At 40.7% G+C, this 22,770-nt stretch overlaps 1 long non-coding RNA gene, 1 other non-coding gene and 1 pseudogene across 2 annotated transcripts in view; 2 read left to right on the top strand and 1 right to left on the bottom strand.

Annotated features, from left to right (window-relative positions):
• Positions 1-331: 331 nt before the first annotated feature.
• LOC141374277 (uncharacterized) overlaps positions 332-22,770 on the top strand; it is a 43,678-nt gene continuing 21,239 nt past the window's right edge. Inside the window, exons 1-2 of the long non-coding RNA XR_012381038.1 lie at positions 332-508; positions 20,453-20,501. This is a non-coding gene — a long non-coding RNA (uncharacterized lncRNA). The remainder of the gene's footprint in view (positions 509-20,452; positions 20,502-22,770) is intronic.
• On the top strand, positions 6,265-6,778 carry LOC141374316 (translationally-controlled tumor protein-like; annotated as a pseudogene).
• LOC112813057 (U6 spliceosomal RNA) lies at positions 16,606-16,709 on the bottom strand. The gene has a single exon (XR_003205438.2). It is a non-coding gene; the product is annotated as a U6 spliceosomal RNA (small nuclear RNA).

Below are 22,770 nucleotides of genomic sequence, written 5' to 3'. Positions count from 1 at the left end.
GAATAACTGAAGGGATGCTATTTCTTCCATGGTCTACACCATAAATTATTCAGAGCTACTCATATGTGAATGTAAATTAGTGAATGACACATAAAAATATGCTTAGTCTATATATTGTTGAAAAGACTAGACAGATCCAAGGGCACTAATCACCTCACAGTCTATACCATGGATCTTTCTTAATTCTTTATGTACTGAACATGAAGGTAAGTGATGACTACATGAAAGTAGACATTCCATATACAGCTGGGTGCACTGCACAGCTAAAGGGGGCATTCACATTCTACTCTTTTCCACAGATTTTTCTGCACTCAATCTTAGCCAAAAGGCCAAGAAGCAATCAGAGATCTTTCTGGACTCTTTATATGTTCACTGTGGAGGTAAAAGATGGCCACGTAACAGAAGACTTATTCCGTGTTCAGTTGTGAGTACGGCACACTCAGAAGTTGCCATTCAAATCAGTCTATGCCAGGTTTATTTCTGGATTCCTAACATGCTCAAAATAGAGGTAAGTACTGATAATTGCACTGCACAACTCAGTTGGTGCCATTTATGTTTTATATACCATGTAACTTTCTTGACCCATCATATGGTGTAGTTAGTGACAGTCTCGTAAAAATAAATGTGGACATACTCCACAGTTTAAGGGATTCTATTCATATTATAGTCTATGTCATGAATCTTTCTGGATTTGTCATATATTCGATGTGGAAGTATGTGTTGGCCACATGAAATTAGACTGTGCTATGTATTTTAAGTACACTGAAAGAAGTGGTGATAATCATATCCCAGTCTATGCCATGGATCTTTCTAATCTCTTCATATGCTCAGTGTGGGGGTAAATAATGGTCGTGTGAAAATAAATTATCCTTGGGGCGCCTGGGTGGCTCAGTCATTGGGCGTCTGCCTTCGGCTCAGGTCATGATCCCACGGTCCTGGGATCGAGCCCCGCATCGGGCTCCCCACTCAGCGGGAAACCTGCTTCTCCCTCTCTCACTCCCCCTGCTTGTGTTCCTTCTCTTGCTGTGTCTCTCTCTGTCAAATAAATAAAATCTTTAAAAAAAAAAAAAGAAAAGAAATCATCCTTGTACATTCGGGGACACTATACAACTGAAGAGGTGCTAGTCACTATCTGGTAAATACCGTGGTTATGTCTGGCTTTGTCATATGTTAATGTGGAGATAAGTGATGGTCATATCAGCTTATACTTATTTCACTTACAGTTGGATATACTGTGCTATTCAAGGACTGAAAGCCACATTCTAGTCTATGCCATGGATCTTAGAAAGATACTTCTTATGGTCAGTGTGGAGGTTAATGATGGCCTTATAAAATTAGTTTTACTGCATATACAGTTGAGTGTACTGCAGAATTTAAAGGCTGCCAATCACATGATGAGTTCTGGGCCCATATACTTGTGGGGATAAATGCCACATTCAAGTAAATATATTCTGTGTAAATTTTGGTGCACTAAAAGATTTAAGGATGTCAATCACATCCTAGTTTGTGACATAGATCTTTCTGGGCTCCTCATATGCTCAATGAGGAAGTAAGTGATTTCTACAGCAAAGAAGGATTATGCAAAATGGAAATCTAAATCACAGTGAGATGGCATTTCACACCTGGCTATTATCAAAAGGATGAAAAAACAAGTATTGACAAGGATGTAAAAAAAGGGAACCCTTGTACACAGTTGGTTGGAATGTAAATTGGTACAGCCACTATGGAAAACAGTATGGAGGTTCCTCAGAAAATTAAAAATAGAACTACCATATGATCCAGCAATTACACTTCTGGGTATTTGGAAAAAAGAAAAAAAAAAACGGGTGCCTCGGTGGCGCAGTTGATTAAGCATCCAACTCTTGATTTCTGCTCAGATTGTGATCTCAGGATTGTGAGATCGAGCCCCACATCAGGCTCTGTGCTCAGTGTGGAGTCTGCTTAAGACTCTCTCTCCCTCTCCCTCTGCCCCTTCCTCCTAAAATAAATAATCTTTTTTTAAAAGTGCTAATTTAGGGGTACCTGGGTGGCTCAGTCGGTTAAGCGTCTGCCTTTGGATCAGGTCATGATCCCAAGGTCCTGGGATCGAGCCCTGTGTTGGGCTCCCTGCTCAGCAGGGAGTCTGCTTCTCCCTCTGCCTGCCACTCCTCCTGCTTGTGCTCTCTCTCTCTCTCTCTCATACTCTCTCTCTCACAAAAATAAATCAAATCTTTTTTTAAAAAAGTGCTGATTTGAAAAGATAGATGCACTCTCATATTCATTGCAGCATTATTTACAATAGCCAAGACACAGAAACAACCTAAATGTCCATCACTGGGTGACTCAAATAAAGAAGATGTGGTATTAGGAAAAAGTCTCTTCAACAAATGGTGTTGGAAAAACTGGACAGCAACATGCAAAAGAATGAAACTGAACCACTTTCTTACACCATGCACAAAAATAAATTCAAGGTGGATTAAAGACCTAAATGTGAGACCTAAAACCGTAAAAATCCTAGAAAAGAGTAATTTCTCTGACATTGGCTATAGCAACTTTTTTTCTAGATAGGTCCCCTGAGGCAAGGAAAACAAAAGCCAAAATAAACTATTGGGACTACATCAAAATAAAAAGCTTTTGCATGGCAAAAGAAACAATCAACAAAATTAAACAGCAACCTACTGAATGGGAGAAGATAATTGCAAATGATATATCCAATAAAGGTTTAGTATTCAAAATATATAATGAACTTGTAAAACTGAGCCCCCAAAAACAAATAATCCAATTTAAAATGGGCAGAAGACGTGAATAGACATTTCTCGAAAGAAGACATCCAGATGGCCAACAGACACATGAAAAGATGCTCAACATCACTCATCATCAGGGAAATGCAAATTGAAACTACAAGTGAGCTATCACCTCACACCTGTCAGAATGGCTAAAATCAACAACACAAGAAACGGCAGGTGTTAGCGAGGATGTGAAGAAGGGGGAACCCTCTTGTACTGTTGGTGGGAATGCAAACTGGTGCAGCCATTCTGGAAAACAGTATGGAGGTTCCTCAAGATGTTAAAAATAGAACTACCCTCCAATCCAGCAATTGTACTGCTGGGCATTTACCCAAAGAATACAAAAATACTAATCCAAAGGGATACGTGCACCATGATGTTTACTGCAGCATTATTTACAATAGCCAAGATATGGAAGCAGCCCAAGTGTCCATTGATAGATGAATGGATAAAGAAGATGTGGTGTGTGTGTGTGTGTGTGTGTGTGTGTGCGTGCGCGCGCACACACACACAGACACAATGGAATATTACTCAGCCATAAAAACAAAATATTGCCATTTGCAATAACATAGATGAAGCTAGAGAGTATTATGCTAAGCAAAATATGTCAGAGAAAGACAAATACCATACAATTTCACTCATGTGGAATTTAAGAAATGAAACAAATGAGTGAAGGGAAAAAAAAGAGGCGAACCAAGAAACAGATTCTTAACTGTAGAGAACAAACTGAGGGTTACCAGAGGGGAGGGTTAAACAGGTGATGGGGATTAAGGAGTGCACTTGTTGTATTGAGCACTGGGTGATGTAGGGAAGTGTTGAATCACCATATTGTACATCTGAAACTAATATAACACAGTGGGTTAACTGGAATTAAAAACTTTAAAAAAAGAAAATATGGTATCTACATGTTTGTGCATGTATGTGTGTGTATATATATAATATATATGTATTAATTATTTGTCTTGTATATATACATTATATATAATATAGCTATATATGTATTTCCATATACATATAATATGCATGCATATATATAATCTTTTCATATAGTATATATATATATAATATATTATGAATACTATATATATATATATATATAGCCCAATATTACTCAACCATAAAAAAGAATGAAATCTTGCCATTTATGACAGTGTGGCTGGACCCTGAGGACATTTTGCTAAGTGGAATAAGTCAGGCCAAAGAGGTTAAATACCATATGATCTCATTTGTATGTTGAATCTTTAAAAAAAAAAAATGAGCTCATGGGTATAGAAAACAGACTGGTAGTTGCCTGAGGTAGAGAGTAGTGGTGTGTGAAGTGGGTAAAGGATGTCAAAAGGTACAAATTTCCAGTTATAAAATATGTCATGAGGATATTGTGTACAGTGTGGTGACTATAATTAATAATACTATATTGCATATTTGAAAGCAGTTAGGAGAGGAGCGCCTGGGTGGCTCAGTACATTAAGCCTCTGCCTTCAGCTCAGGTCATGATCTCAGGGTCCTGGGATCGAGCCCTGCATCGGGCTCCCTGCTCAGCGGGGAGTCTGCTTCTCCCTCTCCCTCTGCCTCCCCTCCCCCTCCACGCTCATGCTCACTCTCTCTCAAATAAATAAATAAAATCTTTAAAACAAAAAAGAAAAGAAAGTAGCTAGGAGAGTAAATCTTGAAAGTTCTCATCATGAGGAAAAAAAAAACTTGCATCAGGGCGCCCGGGGTAGCTCAGTCGTTAAGCGTCTGCCTTCAGCTCAGGTCATGATCCTGGGGTCCTGGGATCGAGCCCTCCATCAAGCTCCCTGCTGAGCTTCTCCCTCTCGCTCTGCCTGCCGCTCTCCCCGCTTGTGCTCTCTCTCTCTGTCAAATAAATAAATAAAATCTTAAAAAAAAGCACGCACACACACTTGCACCTATGTATGGTGATGGAGAGTAACTGGATTTATTGTGAACATTTTGCACTATATACAAGTATCAAATTATTACATTCTACACTGGGAACTAATGTTATATCAATTTTTTTAAAAAGGACCATTCCATGAAAACCTGTGTGCACTATACACTCCGAGGCCATCATATTCCTATCAGTCTATATCATGGGTCTTTCCTGTTTATATTCCCAATGTAGGGAAAATGAGGGTCTCATTAAACTAGATTTATCCCATGAATGGTTCTTTGTCCAGCATGTTCAAGCTTTGCCACTCATACAACAGTCTGGTGCCATGGATATTTCTGGACTTCTGATATGGTCAATGTGGAGATAACCAAGGGCATCATAAAAATGAAATATTCCTTGAACTTTGGGTACACTGCACAACTCACAGGGTGCCATTCATATACTATTATATATATTACATGCAATGTGTATTTCTGAGGTTCATATAGGGGTAAGAGATTACCAAATGAAAGTAGATATATTCAATACACATACGCATGCAGTGCACAAATGAATGGATTTCATTGACTCTGTGGTCTAGTTCATGGTGTTTTTCTAGACTCCTCTATTCTTAAAGTTGTAATAAGTAATGCCCACACGAAAGTAGACTTCTTCCACGTGCAGTTCAGTGCGGTGCACACCTGAAGGAGGGCAATTCACTGTCCTACCTACCTATTCCACGGATATTCGTGGACTCCTTGCTTCGTACCATGGAGGTATGTAATGGCCACAATAAATTAAACCTATTCCATTTGCTGTTGATTGCACTCCAAACTCATTTAGTGCCATTCACATCACAGTCTGCACCACGGACCTTTCTATCCATGCTCATGTACAGGTAAATTTGGGGCACATACAAGTAGACTGAGTATGGTTGTAGGCACTGTGTACTCAAGATAAGTCATTCACATCCTGGTCTTCACCATGGAGTTTTTGGATCCCTGATGTGGTCAGTGTGGAAGGAGTGATGGTCACATGAATGTCAACTGGTTCCCTGTGCAGCTGTGTGCTCTGCACACTCAAGGGTGCCGTTTACATCTTAGTTTGTGACATGGATTTTTCTGGATCCTCCTAGGGAAGCAAGTGATGGCACATGAAAGTCAGTTTATTCCATTTATGATTGTGTATGCAGGAGAAGCAGTTGGCCAAGCAAAGAAACTGAGCAGGATCATCCTCAGAGGGTCAAGGTCACCAAACTCCAATAGCCTACTTCCATTTGTTATTTTCCCAGGAAAACCGGAAATTTTTTGTCTTTTTTAAAAGATCTACATTCCCTTGAAAACATTCTCACTATTTTGCTTTTAATCTGACACAAAAATATAATTCCTTAAGCACTTGCCATGTTTTGGACACATTATGAAGCGCTTTACATATTTTATTTCATTTATTCATTTCCACGGCCTCATGAATTAGATACTAGTCATATCCCATTTTTAAAAATGAGGAAACTGAGCTTTCTTTTCACCTGCTCCACCCTCTTCCCAGCACTGCTCGGGCTGCACCACGTTTGCTCAGAGCTCCCGGCTCCTGCTAAGCTAGCACCACCATCCTTCCTCTCCAGCCACCATCATGATCATCTCCCAGGACCTCATCCGCTAGGATGAGATGTTGTCCACCATCTACAAGATCTGGGAGATGGCACAGGGGCTGTGCCTGGAGGTGGAGGGAAGGATGGTCAGGAGGACGGAGGGTAACACTGATGACTCGCTCACTGGGGGGAAATGCCTCCACCTCCGAGGGTGGAGGTACAGAAAGCACAGTCATGCCTGGTGTTGATACTGTCCTGAACCAACACTGGCAGAAACCAGCTGCACCGAAGAAGCCTACAAGAAGTACATCAGAGATGACATGAAATCGATCAAAGGCAAACTTTGAAGAACAGAGGCCAGAAAGAGTAAAACCTTTTATGACAGGGGCTGCAGAACAAATCAAGCACATCCTCGCTAAGTGCAAAAACTACCCATTCTCTGTTGATGAAAACATGAACCGAGATGGCATGGTTGCTCTGCTGGACTATTCTGGGGATGGTGTGACCCCATATAAGATTTCCTTTAAGGATGGTGTAGAAATGGAAACATGTTAATGAACTTGGCTATGACTTTGGATGTATCACCTGTTGCCATAAGAAGCTGCAGCTCTTCAGCCACACGACATCAGGACTTAGACGAATGGGACTGATGCCACCTTGAGCTCTTCATTTATTTCGACCTTGACCTATTTGGAGTGGAGCCATTTATTAAAAAAAAAAAAAAGTAAACATGTCAGGTAGGTTGTCTACAAATAAAATTCATTTAAGCTAAAAGAATGAGGTGGTGCCTGGGTGGTTCAGTCAGCTGAGCGGCTAACTCTTGATTTCAGCTCAGGTCATGTTCTCGGGGTCGTGGGGTCGAGCCCCACGTCAGGCTCTGCACCTAGTGGGGAGTCTGCCGGAGATTCTCTCTCTCCCTCTCCCCCTCCCCCTGCTCTCTCTCTCAAATGGGTAAATAAATCTTCAGGGAAAAAAATAAACAAATGAGGAAACTGAAGCACTTATACAGCTGTTAAGTAATAAAGCCAAGATTCAAATTTAGGTCAATCTGAAACCAGAGCTCAAAGTATGCAATCTTGTTAATACCTCTTTAAACTATGTTGTCATTCTACTAATGGTCTTTTGAGCAGAGAAATTTAGCTGCTTCATAAATATTACATTTTGGAAAAATGGAAAGTTCACTGAAGGAAAATGTGAGCCAGGAGATCTCACGCTGTGATGTGTATAAAGTGCTGGATTAATGAATGTGTTACAGTGGCTGAGATTTCATTGTATTCAAAGGAGATTAAGATTTAAAAAATTATGATGGTAGCCTACCCTTGGATCTTTGCCTAATAAAACAGTCAAGTATGACTGAAGCAAAAAGGGTTTATACACCCCTCTCAGAGGGAGCTCAGTTCACATTGTGAAAAGTGAGTTACTGCAGAGATAAAAAAAATGTGTCTAGAGGAAGCCATTGTAGCAGTGTCTTCTTCCTGCTGGGTCTGAGCCTTCACACAGATCCTGAGACCGTATCTCAAGACCTTCCTAAAAGCACCATTATATGAATTAATAAATACATCATTGAAAAGTGAAATTAAACTAAAAGCCCTAGGAAAAGAAAATGAATACCCTAGGAGAGTGACTCTAGCTAAATTGGCCAACATAATTAAGTTCTAGCTTTTAGATCACTCCAGTTTGTCTGTCAATGCAGTATTGAATGGCTAACAAATTGGGGAGACATGGTCTTCACCCACAAGCTTCTGTTTATAAACACCAGATGTTTCTGGAACCATTACTTTCGCTGGGGAGGTTTAATTTTGCCTTGCAGTTCAATAAGATTGGAGTAGTTGGAATATATTCTCAAAGCTGAAGTATTCCTGAGCTTATGGAACAACCAGTAACAAGTATACTTATCTTAAAAGTTGAGCTTCTGTGATGAGCAATTCTATGAATATTGAATGCCTTTTAACCTATATGATACCACCCTTGACTAATTTTTTTTTTTTTGGAGGGCCTAGGTTCAGTTTAAAGGATTTCAGTGTGAAGTACACCAATAGAAAGATTTTTTTAATCTTAATTTAATTTTACTGTGTTTCCCCACTCCTGTGTATGTATGTGTGTGTATACACACCAACAATATCTTCTCTTAAAATAAACATAGTACCAACAGAAGAAGACTTATTTCTACCTTCCTTACATGTGTGTAATTTATTTTTTAAATAGAAGTGTTAGCAACACCGACAAAGTCTAACTTCCTCAAACCTGAAGATGCCTCCTGAGCCTTGGATTTTTATTTCCATTTACTCTGTTCCTGAGTCTCATCTGTGACTTAACATGGAAACACACACCTTGTTTGGCTTGCAGACTAAAAGAGACAGTTTTTGCCATGATCCCTTTAGCATTTATGTTAATGTGTCATTTGGATTTCTGTTGCTAGCAAAGCTGGAATAACAAACAGGGTCTGGATTGACAGGAACAAAGTTATGAAACAACAGTTTTCAAAACATTGGACATTAGACAATGAAGGACAATAATCCCTGAGAAACGGGAAACATGCTACGTAAGCCCTATGACTGCCCCAGAAAATTGAATCCGATAATATATAAAAAGGATAATACATCATGATCAAGTTGGGTTCACCCAGGAATACAAGGCTGGTTTTTTTTAATTTTTAAATATTTTATGTATTTATTTGACGCAGAGAGATTGAGCACAAGCAGGTGGAATAGGAGGCAGAGGGAGAAGCAGGCTCCCCGCCGAGCAGGAAGCCTGATGCGGGGCTCCATCCCGGGACCCGGGGATTATGACCCGAGCCGAAGGCAGTTGCTTAACCGACTGAGCTACCCAGGCGCCCCCTAGAAGGCTGGTTTAACATTAAAAAGTAATCAGTAAAGGGCTGCCTGGGTGGCTCAGTCGGTTAAGCAACTGCCTTCGGCTCGGGTCATGATCCCAGGGTCCTGGGATCGAGCCCCGCATCGGGTTCTCTGCTCAGCGGGAAGCCTCCTTCTCCCTCTCCCACTCCCCCAGCTCGTGTTCTCTCTCTTGCTTTGTCTCGAAAATAAAAATATGAGTTTTTTTTTAATTTTGTTATGTTAGTCACCATACATTGCATCATTAGTTTTTGATGCAGTGTTCCATGATTCATCATTTGCGTATAACACCCAGTGCTCCATGCAGAATGTGCCCTCTTTAATACCCATCACCGGGCTGACCCAACCCCCCTCCCCCCTCCCCTCTAGAACCCTCAGTTTGTTTCTCAGAGTCCATACTCTCTCACGGTTCGTCTCCCCCTCTGATCCCCCCCCCCTTCGTTTTTCCCTTCCTACTATCATCTCTCTCTTTTTTTTTTTTAACACATAATGTATTGTTTCAGAGGTTCAGGTCTGTGATTCAACAGTCTTGCACAATTCACAGAGCTCACCATAGCACATACCCTCCCCAATGACTATCACCCAGCCACCCCATCCCTCCCACCCCCACCACTCCAGTAACCCTAAGTTTGTTTCCTGAGATTTAGAGTCTCTTATGGTTGGTCTCCCTCTCTGGTTTCATCTTGTTTCATTTTTTCCTTCCTTCCCTTATGAGCCTCTGTCTTGTTTTTCAATTCCACATATTGGTGAGATCATATGATACTTGTCTTTCTCTGACTGGCTTATTTCTCTTAGCATAATACCCTCTAGTTCCATCCACGTCGTTGCAAATGGCAAGATTTGAGGGGTTTTTGATGGCTGCATAATATTCCATTGCGTATATTTACCATATTTTCTTTATCCATTCATCTGTTGATGGACATCTTGGCTCTTTCCATAGTTTGGCTATTGTGGACATTGCTGCTATAAACATTGGGGTAAAAGTACCCCTTTGGATCACTACATTTGTATCTTTTTTTTTAAAGATTTTATTTATGTATTTAATTGACAGAGAACACCAGCAGGGGGAGTCATAGAGGGAGAAGCAGGCTTCCCGCCGAGCAGGGAGCCAGATGCGGGGCTCAATCCCAGGACCCTGGGACCATGACCTGAGCCGAAGGCAGTCGCTTAACCAACTGAGCCACCCAGGCGCCCCTACATTTGTATCCTTGGGGTAAATACCCAGTAGGGCAATTGCTGGGTCGTAGGGGTAGCTCTGTTTTCAACTTTTTTTTTTTAAGATTTTTTTTATTTATTTATTTGACAGAGAGACAGCAAGAGAGGGAACACAAGCAGGGGGAGTGGGAGAGGGAGAAGCAGGCTTCCCGCCGAGCAGGGAGTCCGATGCAGGGTCCTGGGATCGCCAGGACCCTGGGATCATGACCTGAGCTGAAGGCAGACGCTTAACAATTGAGCCACCCAGGCGCCCCAATTTTCAACTTTTTGAGGCATCTCCATACTGTTTTCCAGAGTGGTTGCACCAGCTTGCATTCCCACCAACAGTGTAGGAGGGTTCCCCTTTCTCCGCATCCTCGCCAACATCTGTCATTTCCTGACTTGCTAATTTTAGCCATTCTGACTGGTGTGAGGTGGTATCTCATTGAGGTTTTGATTTGGATTTCCCTGATGCCGAGTGATGTTGAACACTTTTTCATGTGTCTGTTGGCCATTTAGATGTCTTCTTTGCAGAAATGTCTGTTCATGTCTTCTGCCCATTTCTTGATTGGATCATTTGTTCTTTGGGTGTTGAGTTTGATTAAGTTCTTTATAGATTTTGGATACTAGCCCTTTACCTGAGATGTCATTTGCAAATATCTTCTCCCATTTCTGTCAGTTGTCTTTTGGTTTTGTGGACTGTTTCTTTTGCTGTGCAAAAGCTTTTTATCTTGATGAAGTCCCAATAGTTCATTTTTGCCCTTGCTTCCCTTGCCTTTGGCGATGTATCTAGGAAGAAGTTGCTGCAGCTGAGGTTGAAGAGGCTGCTGCCTGTGTTCTCCTCTAGGATTTTGATGGATTCCTGTCTCACATTTAGGTCTTTAATCCATTTTGAGTCTGTTTTTGTGTGTGGTGTAAGGAAATGGTCCAGTTTCATTCTTCTGCATGTGGCTGTCCAATTTCCCAACACCATTTGTTGAAGAGACTGTCTTTTTGCCATTGGACATTGTTTCCTGCTTTGTCGAAGATTAGTTGACCATAGAGTTGAGGGTCCATTTCTGGGCTCTCTTTTCTGTTCCATTGATCTATGTGTCTGTTTTTGTGCCAGTACCATACTGTCTTGATGATGACAGCTTTGTAATAGAGCTGGAAGTCCGGAATTGTGATGCCACCGGCTTTACTTTTCTTTTTCAACATTCCTCTGGCTATTCGGGGTCTTTTCTGGTTCCATACAAATTTTAGGATTATTTTTCCATTTCTTTGAAAAAAGTGGATGGTATTTTGATAGGGATTGCACTAAATGTGTAGATTGTTCTGGGTAGCATAGACATTTTCACAATATTTGTTCTTCCAATCCATGAGCATGGAATGTTTTTCCATTTCTTTGTGTCTTCCTCAATTTCTTTCGTGAGTATTCTATAGTTTTCTGAGTACAGATTCTTTGCCTCTTTGGTTAGATTTATTCCTAGGTATCTTATGGTTTTGGGTGTAATTTTAAATGGGACCAACTCCTTAATTTCTCTTTCTTCTATCTTCTTGTTGGTGCACAGAAATGCAACCCAAAGGACTTGACCCCAAAACTGCTAGAACTCATACAGGAATTCAGTAAAGTGGCAAGATATAAAATCAATGACTTTAAATTCTTTAGAAGCTCAGGGTGGCCTGGGTGGTTCAGTCAATTAAGTGTCTGACTCTTGATTTTGGCTCAGGTCGTGATCTCAGGGTCATGAGATTGAGCCCTGTAATGGGCTCCAGGCTGGGCGTGGAGCCTCCTTTAAGATTCTCTCTCTTCCTCGCCCTTTGCCCCTCCCCCCAGCCATGGAAAAGCATGAAATCTTGCCGTTTGCAACGATGAGTATGGAACTAGAGAATATTATGCTAAGCACAATAAGTCAGAGAAAGACAAATACCATGTGATTTCACTCACACGTGGAATTTAAGAAACGAAACGAGTGAGGGGAAAAAGAGAAAAGCAAACCAAGAAACAGACTCTTAACTATAGAGAGCAAACTGAGGGTTACCAGAGGGGAAGGTTAAACAGGTGATGGGGATTAAGGAGTGTGCTTGTTGTGTTGTGCACAGGGTGATGGATGGAAGCATTGAATCGCTATATTGTACACCTGAAACTAATATAACACTGTGTTAACTGGAATTTAAATAAAAACTTTTTTAAAAGGTGAAGAGAATGCTACCAAAGATAGGAATAGAAGATACAGGGGCATTCGAAACCCCTAGACTCAACATAGAGTGCCCAAGGAAGATACCCCTCCCTGAAGGCTGAAATCCAAATCTTTTTGAGAAGTCAGGGTCATGACTAAGTGGATGAAAGAGAAGTCATTGTGGTGTCAAGCCAGTAGAAGTTGCCAGAAACCCACTGGTAACTTGCTAGAGAAAATCTATCCTCTAGGATTCCTGGGAAGCTGTTCACAGGGAGGTGTCTCACAAGAGGCACCCTGCTATAAAACCACTCCCGATGGGTGCCAGGGGAAACTTCAGGACAATAGATGCTGCCAGCTTTTGTGCCCTGTGGGACCTGTGCACTAGTGAAGCCCAGCATCTAAATGGTCCTGCAGAGCAAGCCCATCAGAGCATGATGGGAAATCCTTTCCTCCTGCAGTGTCTCCTCAAACACCTTACAAAGCTTAACACTGCAGCTAGCAGAGGAGTTTCAAGAGTCCTGACCCATTTTCCCACCCGCAGGTGAAAAGGGTAAATTTGGACCTGAACATCAAGGAAGCAATAACTGGCACAGGAAGCGAGAAAGGAGGAGAGGAGGCAGTGCACAAAGTGATGAAGACCTGGGAGATGACCATATAGCTCACCTCCCACATGCCTGCAAGGTTCTGAAGAACAAAGGAGCTGAGTGTTGGTCCTTCTCGGTCCTCCCGCCTTAGGATTTTGGATCAGTTACTATCTCTCTGCAGATAAAAACAGTTTATTTTTTTAAAAGATTTATTTATTAGAGAGAGAGAGTGCACACACCAGCACACAAGCAGGGGGAGGGACAAAGGTAGGAGCTGAGGTAGGAGCTCGATGCCGGAACTCGATCCCAGGAATCTGGGATCATGACCTGAGCCAAAGGCAGATGCTCAACTGCCTGAGCCACCCAGGTGTCCCTAAATACAGTTTAATACTTGCTCTGGGTCCCACCTGTATTCCCTTCAGAAAACTATGGTGGGGCATCTGGGTGGCACAGTCGGTTAAACATCCAACTCTTGGTTTCACTCAAGTTGTGGTCTCGGGGCCATGAGATCAAGCCCTGCGTTGGGCTCTATGCTCAGTGCAGAGTCCGCTTGAGATTCTCTCCCTTCCTCTCCCTCTGCCCCTCCTGCTCATGTGTGCGTGCTCTCTTTCTCTCTCTAAAATAAATAAACCTTAAAGAAGGAAGAAAGGAAGGAAGAATGAAAGGGAGGGGGAAGGAAGAAAGGGAGGAAAAAAGAAAGGGAGGGAAGGAGGGAGGACAGAAGGAGGAAAGGAAGAAAGGAAACCATGGTATCTCAGGTGGGAAGGGGTACCCCCATCCTCCATGGTCTTCACCTCACTGGCTGTATTTACAAGGTGGCTGAGGAGGGGCCGAGAAGGGTTTACCCAAAAGTGACGGCTTGAGCAGACTAACAGTATAGTCATTTACCCAACTTTCCCCTCCCCAGCAGGCAACCAAAAAGAAGAGGAGGGGCAATGTAAGAAACATTTATTAAGCGTTCCTTACCCGGTGAGCACTTGTGTACACACTGTACGTGTGCATATACATTTTATACACGTACATTTTACAGAAGAGGCATCTGAAAATTATTGACTTGTCCAAGTGGTAGGACTGTGACTTCAATTCCTCTCTTCTCATTCCGGTTCCAGAGTTCAGTTCACTAACCCACATGGAATACTGGCTCTCCACAGGTATCACCAAGATAACTTGTTGATAAGATAAAGCTGGGTTTACCCTTACTGCAGTGAAAGACAGCAACCTTGACAGAACTTTGGGTAGGGAGGTGAAGCCAGGATGTTAGGAGATATTCTAGTCTGGCTTAAGGAAGGCCTTTCAGTGAGGAAGTCTTGGTTAGGATTAGGTAAGGATGGTGATGTCATAATTTAGGGTTGGTGACCCCAACGAGGTGAGGATTTTTAAGGCAAGGAATTCAGAGTCTGGCAAGGAGCAATGTGTCTTTCAGGAAGTTCCTGGAATGAGCAATAAAGTTATTTGCAACTATTATCTTCTGGGGCAAGAATCTGCTGAGACAGCAAGTTAAGGCGAAGACAGCAAAGTATGAAGTAATAAAGTCACATTACTGAGTGTAGACAGTAAGCTCTTTGGGTGTATATGGTTTAGGTTGTCATCCACAAAGGTTTTTCTTTTCTCTTTCTTGATGGTCACGTTCAAGCATGATGTATGACAAATTATTCTGTTAATGGAATGATCATTAACCAATTTCAATATTAAGACCACTCAGCATAATAACGAGCTCTTGTGTAGTCCTTTCTATGTGCTCTTTGTATCCTAGCTCATTTAATCATTTTAACTCTGTGGGTAGGTGGTATTTTCGTCTACATTTTATGGATGGCTAAGTGATGCATGGAGAAGTTAAGTAACTTACTCCTGTTCACAGTGCATTAGGCAATTGAGCTGGGATTTGAACCCAGGCAGTCTAACTCCTTTTTAGGACCTAATTACTAGTATACTAGTATACTAATTATTCCATGTTAGGGTTTTACAGTTACCGTTCCTTCAAATCATCTGCAATTCATATCATTCAGATCAGAGAGGTGATTCAGATTAATCTATTGCCCAAGGTTATCCAGTTAATAAGTTATGGCCTTCAAACTAAACTTGCAGACTTCCTCACCTGAGTAATTCTTTTCCCCACCCCCCACTCGGTCTTCTATAACTACCTCTTGATTTCCAAAGAATAATTAACAAATCCATGGGGCGCCTGGATGGCTCAGTTGACTGAGTGTCTGCCTTGGCTCAAGTCATGATCTCAGGGTCCTGGTATCGAGCCCCGTGTTGGGCTCCCTGCTCAGCAGGAAGCCTGCTTTTCCCTCTCCCTCTGCCTCTGCCCACAACTCGTGTTCTCTCTCTCTCTCTGTCAAACAAATGAATAAAATCTTTTTTAAAAATCCATTAGTATTGTCCAACAAAGACAAAATACACCAAAAAATCTAGTTCTGTATTAAGTTAGGGATCTCTGCAAGTTAGAGCAGGGACTGAATTCTAATTGCTTCTGTACAATAGAATAAGAAAAAAAGACAGAAGTTTCCTGTTCCCCTAGCTTTGGAGTAGCTTCACTAAATGACTTTCATTAAAAGAAGTGACTGAGGGGCGCCTGGGTGGCTCAGTCGTTAAGCGTCTGCCTTCGGCTCAGGTCATGATCCCAGGGTCTTGGGATGGAGCCCCACATCGTGCTCCCTGCTCTGCGGGAGGCCTGCTTCTCCCTCTCCCACTCCCCCTGCTTGTCTTCCCTCTCTCACTGTTTCTCTGTCAGATAAATAAATAAATAAAATCTTTAAAAAAAAATAAAGAAGTGACTGAAAGTAATCATCTTTGACTTAGAACAAATATTTAACTTTTATAATAGAAATGTAAACAGAGCAATGATTTGCGATTTCTCAACATGTTCCTTCTTGCTGAAGGACATTTAACTAGTTTTGACCTATAGTCAGGATAAGCTTAGTGCACACTCAAAATTTCCAACAATAAGGACCCACAGACAAGAAAGATAAGCCTTGACTTAAACCTTATTTGGAAAAGAGAAAACAAAGCATGGCACCATTAAATTTCAAACGCTAAAGATTTTTTTTTTTTTTGCTCTTAACTCAGGAAATAAAGCTTTAGAGGAGTCATTAGGGTTGACCTTCTTTTATTCTTTAACAGAATAAAACTCTTCTTTCTTTTAGTTGATGTGCCTTTTGTTCTGGACTCCAAAGTTGATGGACAAGTTGATATACAGTCACTATGAGTGGGGGGTGGGGGGGGGCGAACAAGAGGTGTGTAACTTACAATTGCCAATAAAGATATAACCTTTCTTTGTTGTGCATTTCACAAGCATATTATATAACCTTTTGGGGATATGTCATCAGCACCAGCAACATATTTATTTTTTTAAGTTTTTATTTTTTTAAGATTTATTTATTTATCTGAGAGAGAGAGAATGAGAAAGAAAGCACAAGCCAGGAGGAGAGGCAGAGGGAGAAGCGGGCTCCCCACTGAGCGGAGAGCCCAACGCAGGGCTCGATCCCAGGACCCTGGCCAGGATCATGACCTGACCCGAAAGGCAGACGCTTAACCGACTGAGCCACCCAGATGCCCCTAGTTTTTATTTTAACTCCAGTTAGTTAACGTACAGAAATACGGAGCAGCTTGTGACTTTGCCTGTCATCCTTACACAGGGGCCATTCTAATCTCTGTAGCGTTCCCATTTTAGTTTATGTGCTGCTGAAGCGAGCACAACATATTTAAATAATATATGCTAACTGCGCAAGGATACATGGCTTTTTACTAAGTGTAGTTTGACTCGGGCTTTGTTGCCTCCCTTCTTTCCGTATAATGGATAGAGAGGGAGGAAATGGGAGAGAGAGGCAGGGGTGACGGGAATGTTCTAGTAGGCCCGCTTGGAGAAAGGCACGCATGTGCTCCCTGTTCATTGTCCCAACCCCATACACACACCCACATTACATAAAGAGCCCCATGCAGATGAAAGGAGCTCTTAATGTTGCCCTAAAAAATGACATAGGAATTGTGTGTTTCTCAGTTGCCTTTCCCCGGATTTACGTGCCCAAAGCCATGCAAAATTTCCACGCCTTAGCCCACTCCAATCCCTCTTCATCCCCTGCTCTCCTGACATCATTTCCTTGTGAATCTACTACTGTGGAGGCTGTCACCTGGTTTCTAATGTTTTTCACCTTTAAGCCAAATCAAAAAGAACATTACACCGGAGCAAACACCCCACATCAGTCAGCAAGTGAATATTTGCTAAGAGACTGTGATGAGCCCACACCTTTACCCAATACCACGTAGATCAAATACAGGAAGTGCCCTCCCAAACAGGAGACTCTAATCCTGTTCTTTGCCAAAGAGGGAATCTCCTCTTCGGGACAGCCACCCGAGCCTTGAAGCTTTGCCCATCCCTCTGAAATGCAACTAATCAGCATTTTGTCTCCACTTTAAAGAGTGTAACTTTTGGAACTGGGAGTCCAAAGATAAGTACTTAAGTTCTGGCTTACTTCCCTCATAACCCATACCACTTCTCTAAGCAGATCACTCTTGTTCATGATTAATCTTTCCCATCTTGATTGCTCCATTTCAGATGGTGATTTTTTTTCTGACCTCATTTTCAAAATCCGAGTTGAATATTACTAATGCCACAAAATTAGAAGGGATGATTAACTTTAGGGGGGAAATTATTATATAATTGTTCACAAAAAAAATGTGCACTTGAGACCTTAGAAAAGAATGGATATTCCTAAGTGGTATGGTTTTGTTTTGTTGTACAGGTGGTTTCTCTTATTATCTTCAAATTAACTTTTACTGCTTAATTTTGCATGGGATTTCTGTTTGAAGTCAAATTGTATTCTCTGTCTCTTTTCCTACCTAAACCTCCAGAGTAGATATTGTATGTGTGTGTCTGTGTGTGTGTCACACATATACACCTCAAAAAAGTGTTCCTCACTCACACCATTTATCAGTGAAGAGTGATGAGAAGTATTTCAGCCGGGGTGCTCGTGAGTGGTAGAACTTTCTCAGGAAGCGTGCTGGGGATGTAGTACTGCGGTGACCTATTTTCACCCTAGGAATGTGGTTGTGTTGGTGGATGAACTCCACAAAAGAGCAGAAGCACTGATGCGGACATAGGGCTGGTGAATATATCTGAAAAATTTTAAATGGGGGAGGGGAGGTAAAGGATTTGAACAATTGGGAGTCCTCTTTGCTTCCAGGTTCAACAGCGTAGGTACAAAACTAGCTTAACAGGTTTTCCTTCAGGCTATAATTAGACATAGGGTCGGACTGAGATTATAAAGCCACATTCATCCTCTCCAGATAAATTACTAGCATTCCAGCCCCTGTGGCTCATGTTGGGACCATCCTTGCGTAGTCCCGGAAGTGGCCGGTGTCCTGACATTCTATGGTAGGCGGAATAATGGTTGTCCCCAAATGTCCATGTCCTGACCTCTGGAGTCTTCACGTGTGTATCCTTACATGGCAAAAGGGAATTGAGCTTGGGGGTTGAATTAAGATTGCTGATCAGTTGACACCATGATAGGGAAATTTTCCTGGATTATTCAGTGGGCCCAGTGTAATCACAAGGGTCATTAAAAGTGGGAAAAAAAGAGTGTCAGAATGATGCCATATGAGAAAGATAGGACTGGCATTGCTCACTTTGGGTGAAAATGGCCCGAGTCCAGGAATGCAAGCAGTCTCTGGAAGCTGGAAAGAGCAAGAACACAGGTTCTCCCCTAGAGCACGCAAAAGGGGTACAGCCTTGACAGCAGCTTGAGATCCATTTTGTCCTTCTGGCCTCACAACTGTAAGGTCATAAATGTGACCTTGAAATGTGAAGCCACCGAGTTTGTGGTCATTTGTTAGCGTAGCAATAGGGAAGTAAAACAGGCCCCATATGGCTCTTTGGCAACATTTTTTATTTACTTTTATTACCTTATTAGATTTTTTTACTTAAAAAAGAGGTTTTCTGTCCTTCTTCACCAATCCTGCCCATCTGAGGTTATAATGTAATATGTATTCTTCCCCAGGTTTTTTTTTTTTAAATGAAAAATTTCACTTTGCAACTTGCCTCTTTCACTTAAAATTCTATGGATGTTTTTCCAGGTCGGTTCAGATGTAACTCAGTATAAAAGTTAAATGTTTATTCTTTTTATCAAAGCAATTAAAGAAAATATACAGAAAAGGACTAAGTTGAGACAAGAAACATAAAAAAATATTAACCCATGACTCTACAATCTGTGTAAAGTCTGCTGATAATTTTCAAATGTCATTAATAGATGTAAATATCTAGGTAGAAAATCCATACTGTACAGGTTAGTACAAGATACTTAAGTAAAAGCTTTCCTCTTTTCCTTCTTCCATATTTGTCTTTCCAAAGGTAACTACTCTTCAGGGTTTCTTGTGTTTTCTTTTAGGATTTATGTACGTGTGTGTGTTTGTATATATATGTGTGTGTGTTTGTGTATGTGTCTCTCCCACACATATCGGAGACCATTCATGATTGTGTATCTTGCTTTCTTCCTCTTAGTTTATGTTATAGATCTTTCCCAATGTGACATACGCAATTTCATTTTTAGTAGTCATATAGTATTCCATCTGAAGGCTATTCCCAACTTATTGGACCAGTTTCTAATTAATGAATGCATTCATGATTTCTTTTTTCCCTCTATAATATGTTGTAACGAACATCTTTTTGAATACACTTTGAAGAACTTTTGCAAGCATACATCTAGGGTATGTTTCTAGCAGTGGCATTTCTGGATGAAAAGTACATTTAAAAGATTGTTGGCTATTGCCAAACTGCCCTTCAGAAATCACTGCATCTACTGACACTCGCTCCATCACAGTATGCAATGCCCATTTCCCCAAACTCTCACCATCACTAGATACCATAATATATTTTTAATTTATTACTAACCCTATAAGTGATACATAGCATTTCATTGTTTTGATCTTCATTTCTTTATGAACAGGATTGAGGTAATAATACTTCTTACATTGAGTTGCTCTGTTTGATGATTCACACATTCATTGGGAGGAATGACAAATCTGTTTATAACAAAATAAGTACTGTTTGTATATAATCTAAAAATTAATTTGCAACTGACAAGTTCTGTGACGTTGAGCCAATCTCCCTGGGCCTCAATGTCCTCATTCTCACAATTAGACTGTACTAGATGATCTCTAAGAATACATCTAGTTCCAAGTCTACGGGTTGAGTCGATACAAGAAAAAAGGATCAGGGGCACCTGGCTGGCTCAGTAGTAGAGCATGCGACTCTTCATCTCAGGGTTGTGAGTTTGAGCCTCATGTTGGGCGTAGAGATTACTTAAAAAAAAATAATAAAATTTTTAAAAAAGAAAAAAGGACCAAAGGTATCACAATTACAAACAGTAAATGTCTAAGTCCATTTGGGCTGCTATAACAAAATACCATAGACATAGTTTATTAAAAAAAATTTATTTCTCACAGTTCTGAAGGCTGGGAAGTTCAAGATCAAGGCACCAAGATTCATTGTCTGGTAAGAGACTGCTTCCTGGTTCATATGTCTTCTCACTAAAACCTCACATGGCAGGAGGGACAAGGGAGCTCTCTGGGGACTTTTATAAGGGCCCTAGTCCCATTTATGAGGGCTCTGTCCTCATGACCTAATCACCTCCCAAAGGCCCCAGACCCAAACACCATCACATTGGGGATTAGATTTCAATATATGAATTGGGGCGGGGGACAGAAACATTCAGTCTATAGCAATAAATAAGCCACAATGTATAGATGTTTTAAAAAATTGAGAATAATAACGCACAGCCCCAGGGAGAGTCTTATTTATCCCTGACTTTTTAAATGTATTTTCATATTTTTATGTTTTAACTTTACAGTTAAATGGTATAGAGCCAAACCAAAATGTTTAAATGAGGGGAGAAACCCTCGTTTAAAAATTATTTCTTCTTTAGCAACAGGGTCCTTTCCAACTCGGTGGCTTATACTGTGATTTTTTTTTATTATGTTCAATTAGCCAACATATAGTACATCGTTAGTTTTTGATGTAGTATTCAATGATTCATTAGTTTTATAAGGCTGGTACCAACATTGTTCAGTTGTATCAACTGTTTTACATAACATTATTTTATGTATTTACTTCCATAGATTTATATAGTTGTGACATGTCATTTCTATTGGGAATATTAATTCATTGCCCAAACATATCGCAGTTGGCCTAGAAATTTCCCTGCGGTGGTTTTTCAGATGCTTTCCAAGTTCAACTAGAATTCTATTAGCCAAGTATAAAAATAGCTTTTTTTCACGCAACTCTGTCAACAATTGATTTATTTTTACTAATTAAATACAGTTAAGATGACACTGCATAGTTGCTCTAGTTCACACAATTTGAAATTCTTCTGGAAGCTTAACTTTTGAATAACATTTGATATATTTCTTCTTACATAACCGTACATTCATATTCTTAGACCATGCTTCCATTAGAAAGTAGTTACTCCCTTTATAAACCAGTATCTCTCTTGCTTACATATTTTGGGGCTAAAATTTCTGTTCCTACACATCAGTCACAAGTATCTTTCTCACTCAGTTGTTTTTCATTTTATTATTCTTCGTTGTGGGAAAACATTTCACTTCTTATTAGGTCTATTTCACCACAAGTATTTTTATTACTTTAATTCTCAAAAAATTACCTCCCTTCTACAACTGACTTAAGATCTGTGATTGCACTTTCTTCTAGCTTTGTCTGTGGATGGCTTTTTAGTATTTAACTCTTTAACTAATTTGAAATATCTAGGATGTGATACAAGTTATTTCTGTGAATTTATTTTTCTCCGTTTTCATATTATTTTTCTGTAACACATTTACTAGTGTTCATTTTTATTACTTTGTGTCACTTGACATGCCATATATTGACATCTTAAAAATGTTAGTCTACTCTTTAATGCTATTCTACTTTATCATTCTATTTTCTCTACTTAGGATAGTACCAGAAATTTATGACAATCGTTTAAAGTTTGGCAGAGTAAATCCTACACTGTTATCTTTTCTTCTAAGAATATTGCTTGGTTGCATGTTTTTCCGTAAAAAGTTTACGGATAGTCAAGTTCTCTTAAGCACTCTGTTGGAATTTTAATCAGTAATGAATTAAATCTCAAAATTAACTTGTGAGATACCTTTTTTATTATATTATCTTCCCAAACAAGAGCACATATATTTCTTCTGTGCTCAGGATTCTTGTTTCTGCTGTTAAAGTTGTCCATTCCTCTTTTATAAGTTACAGATGTCCCTCATCAGATTAGTAGCAAACAGTTAACGTTTTTATTATCCCCAACATTTCTGAAGCATGGATCATGCAGACTTTGTTTTCACCACCCAGTCACTTAACATTTTGTTCTTTACACAGCAGTTTCCTATCCATCATCTCATTTGAGACTCACACCAACCCTGTGAGACGGGTCAAGTTCCAGACTTGTGACTCCAGAGATGAACACATGTAAGAAGTTAGCCCAAGGCCAATAACTGCTGAAAATAAGTCTCAAGCTCCAGTCTAGAACCCTCTCCATTTCCATTTTGGATTGAGTAAGAAAAGAGTGAAGGGGCGCCTGGGCGGCTCAGTCTGTTAAGCATCTGCCTTCGGCTCAGGTCATGATCTCAGGGTCCCAGGATTGAGGCCCTGGTCGGGCCCCTGCTCAGCGGCGAGTCTGCTTCTCCCTCTGCCCCTCCCACCCCTGCTTATGCTCTCTCAAATAAATAAATAAAATCTTTAAAAAAGATTTAAAAAGAACACAGTGAAA

The sequence above is a fragment of the Callorhinus ursinus genome, unplaced genomic scaffold, assembly GCF_003265705.2.
Source record: "Callorhinus ursinus isolate GAN/ISIS: 27379988/994484 unplaced genomic scaffold, GSC_fseal_2.0 scaffold16, whole genome shotgun sequence".
Taxonomy (NCBI): Eukaryota; Metazoa; Chordata; class Mammalia; order Carnivora; family Otariidae; genus Callorhinus; species Callorhinus ursinus.
Note: the sequence above shows the minus strand (reverse complement) of the source record. Positions and strands in the feature narration are given on the sequence as shown.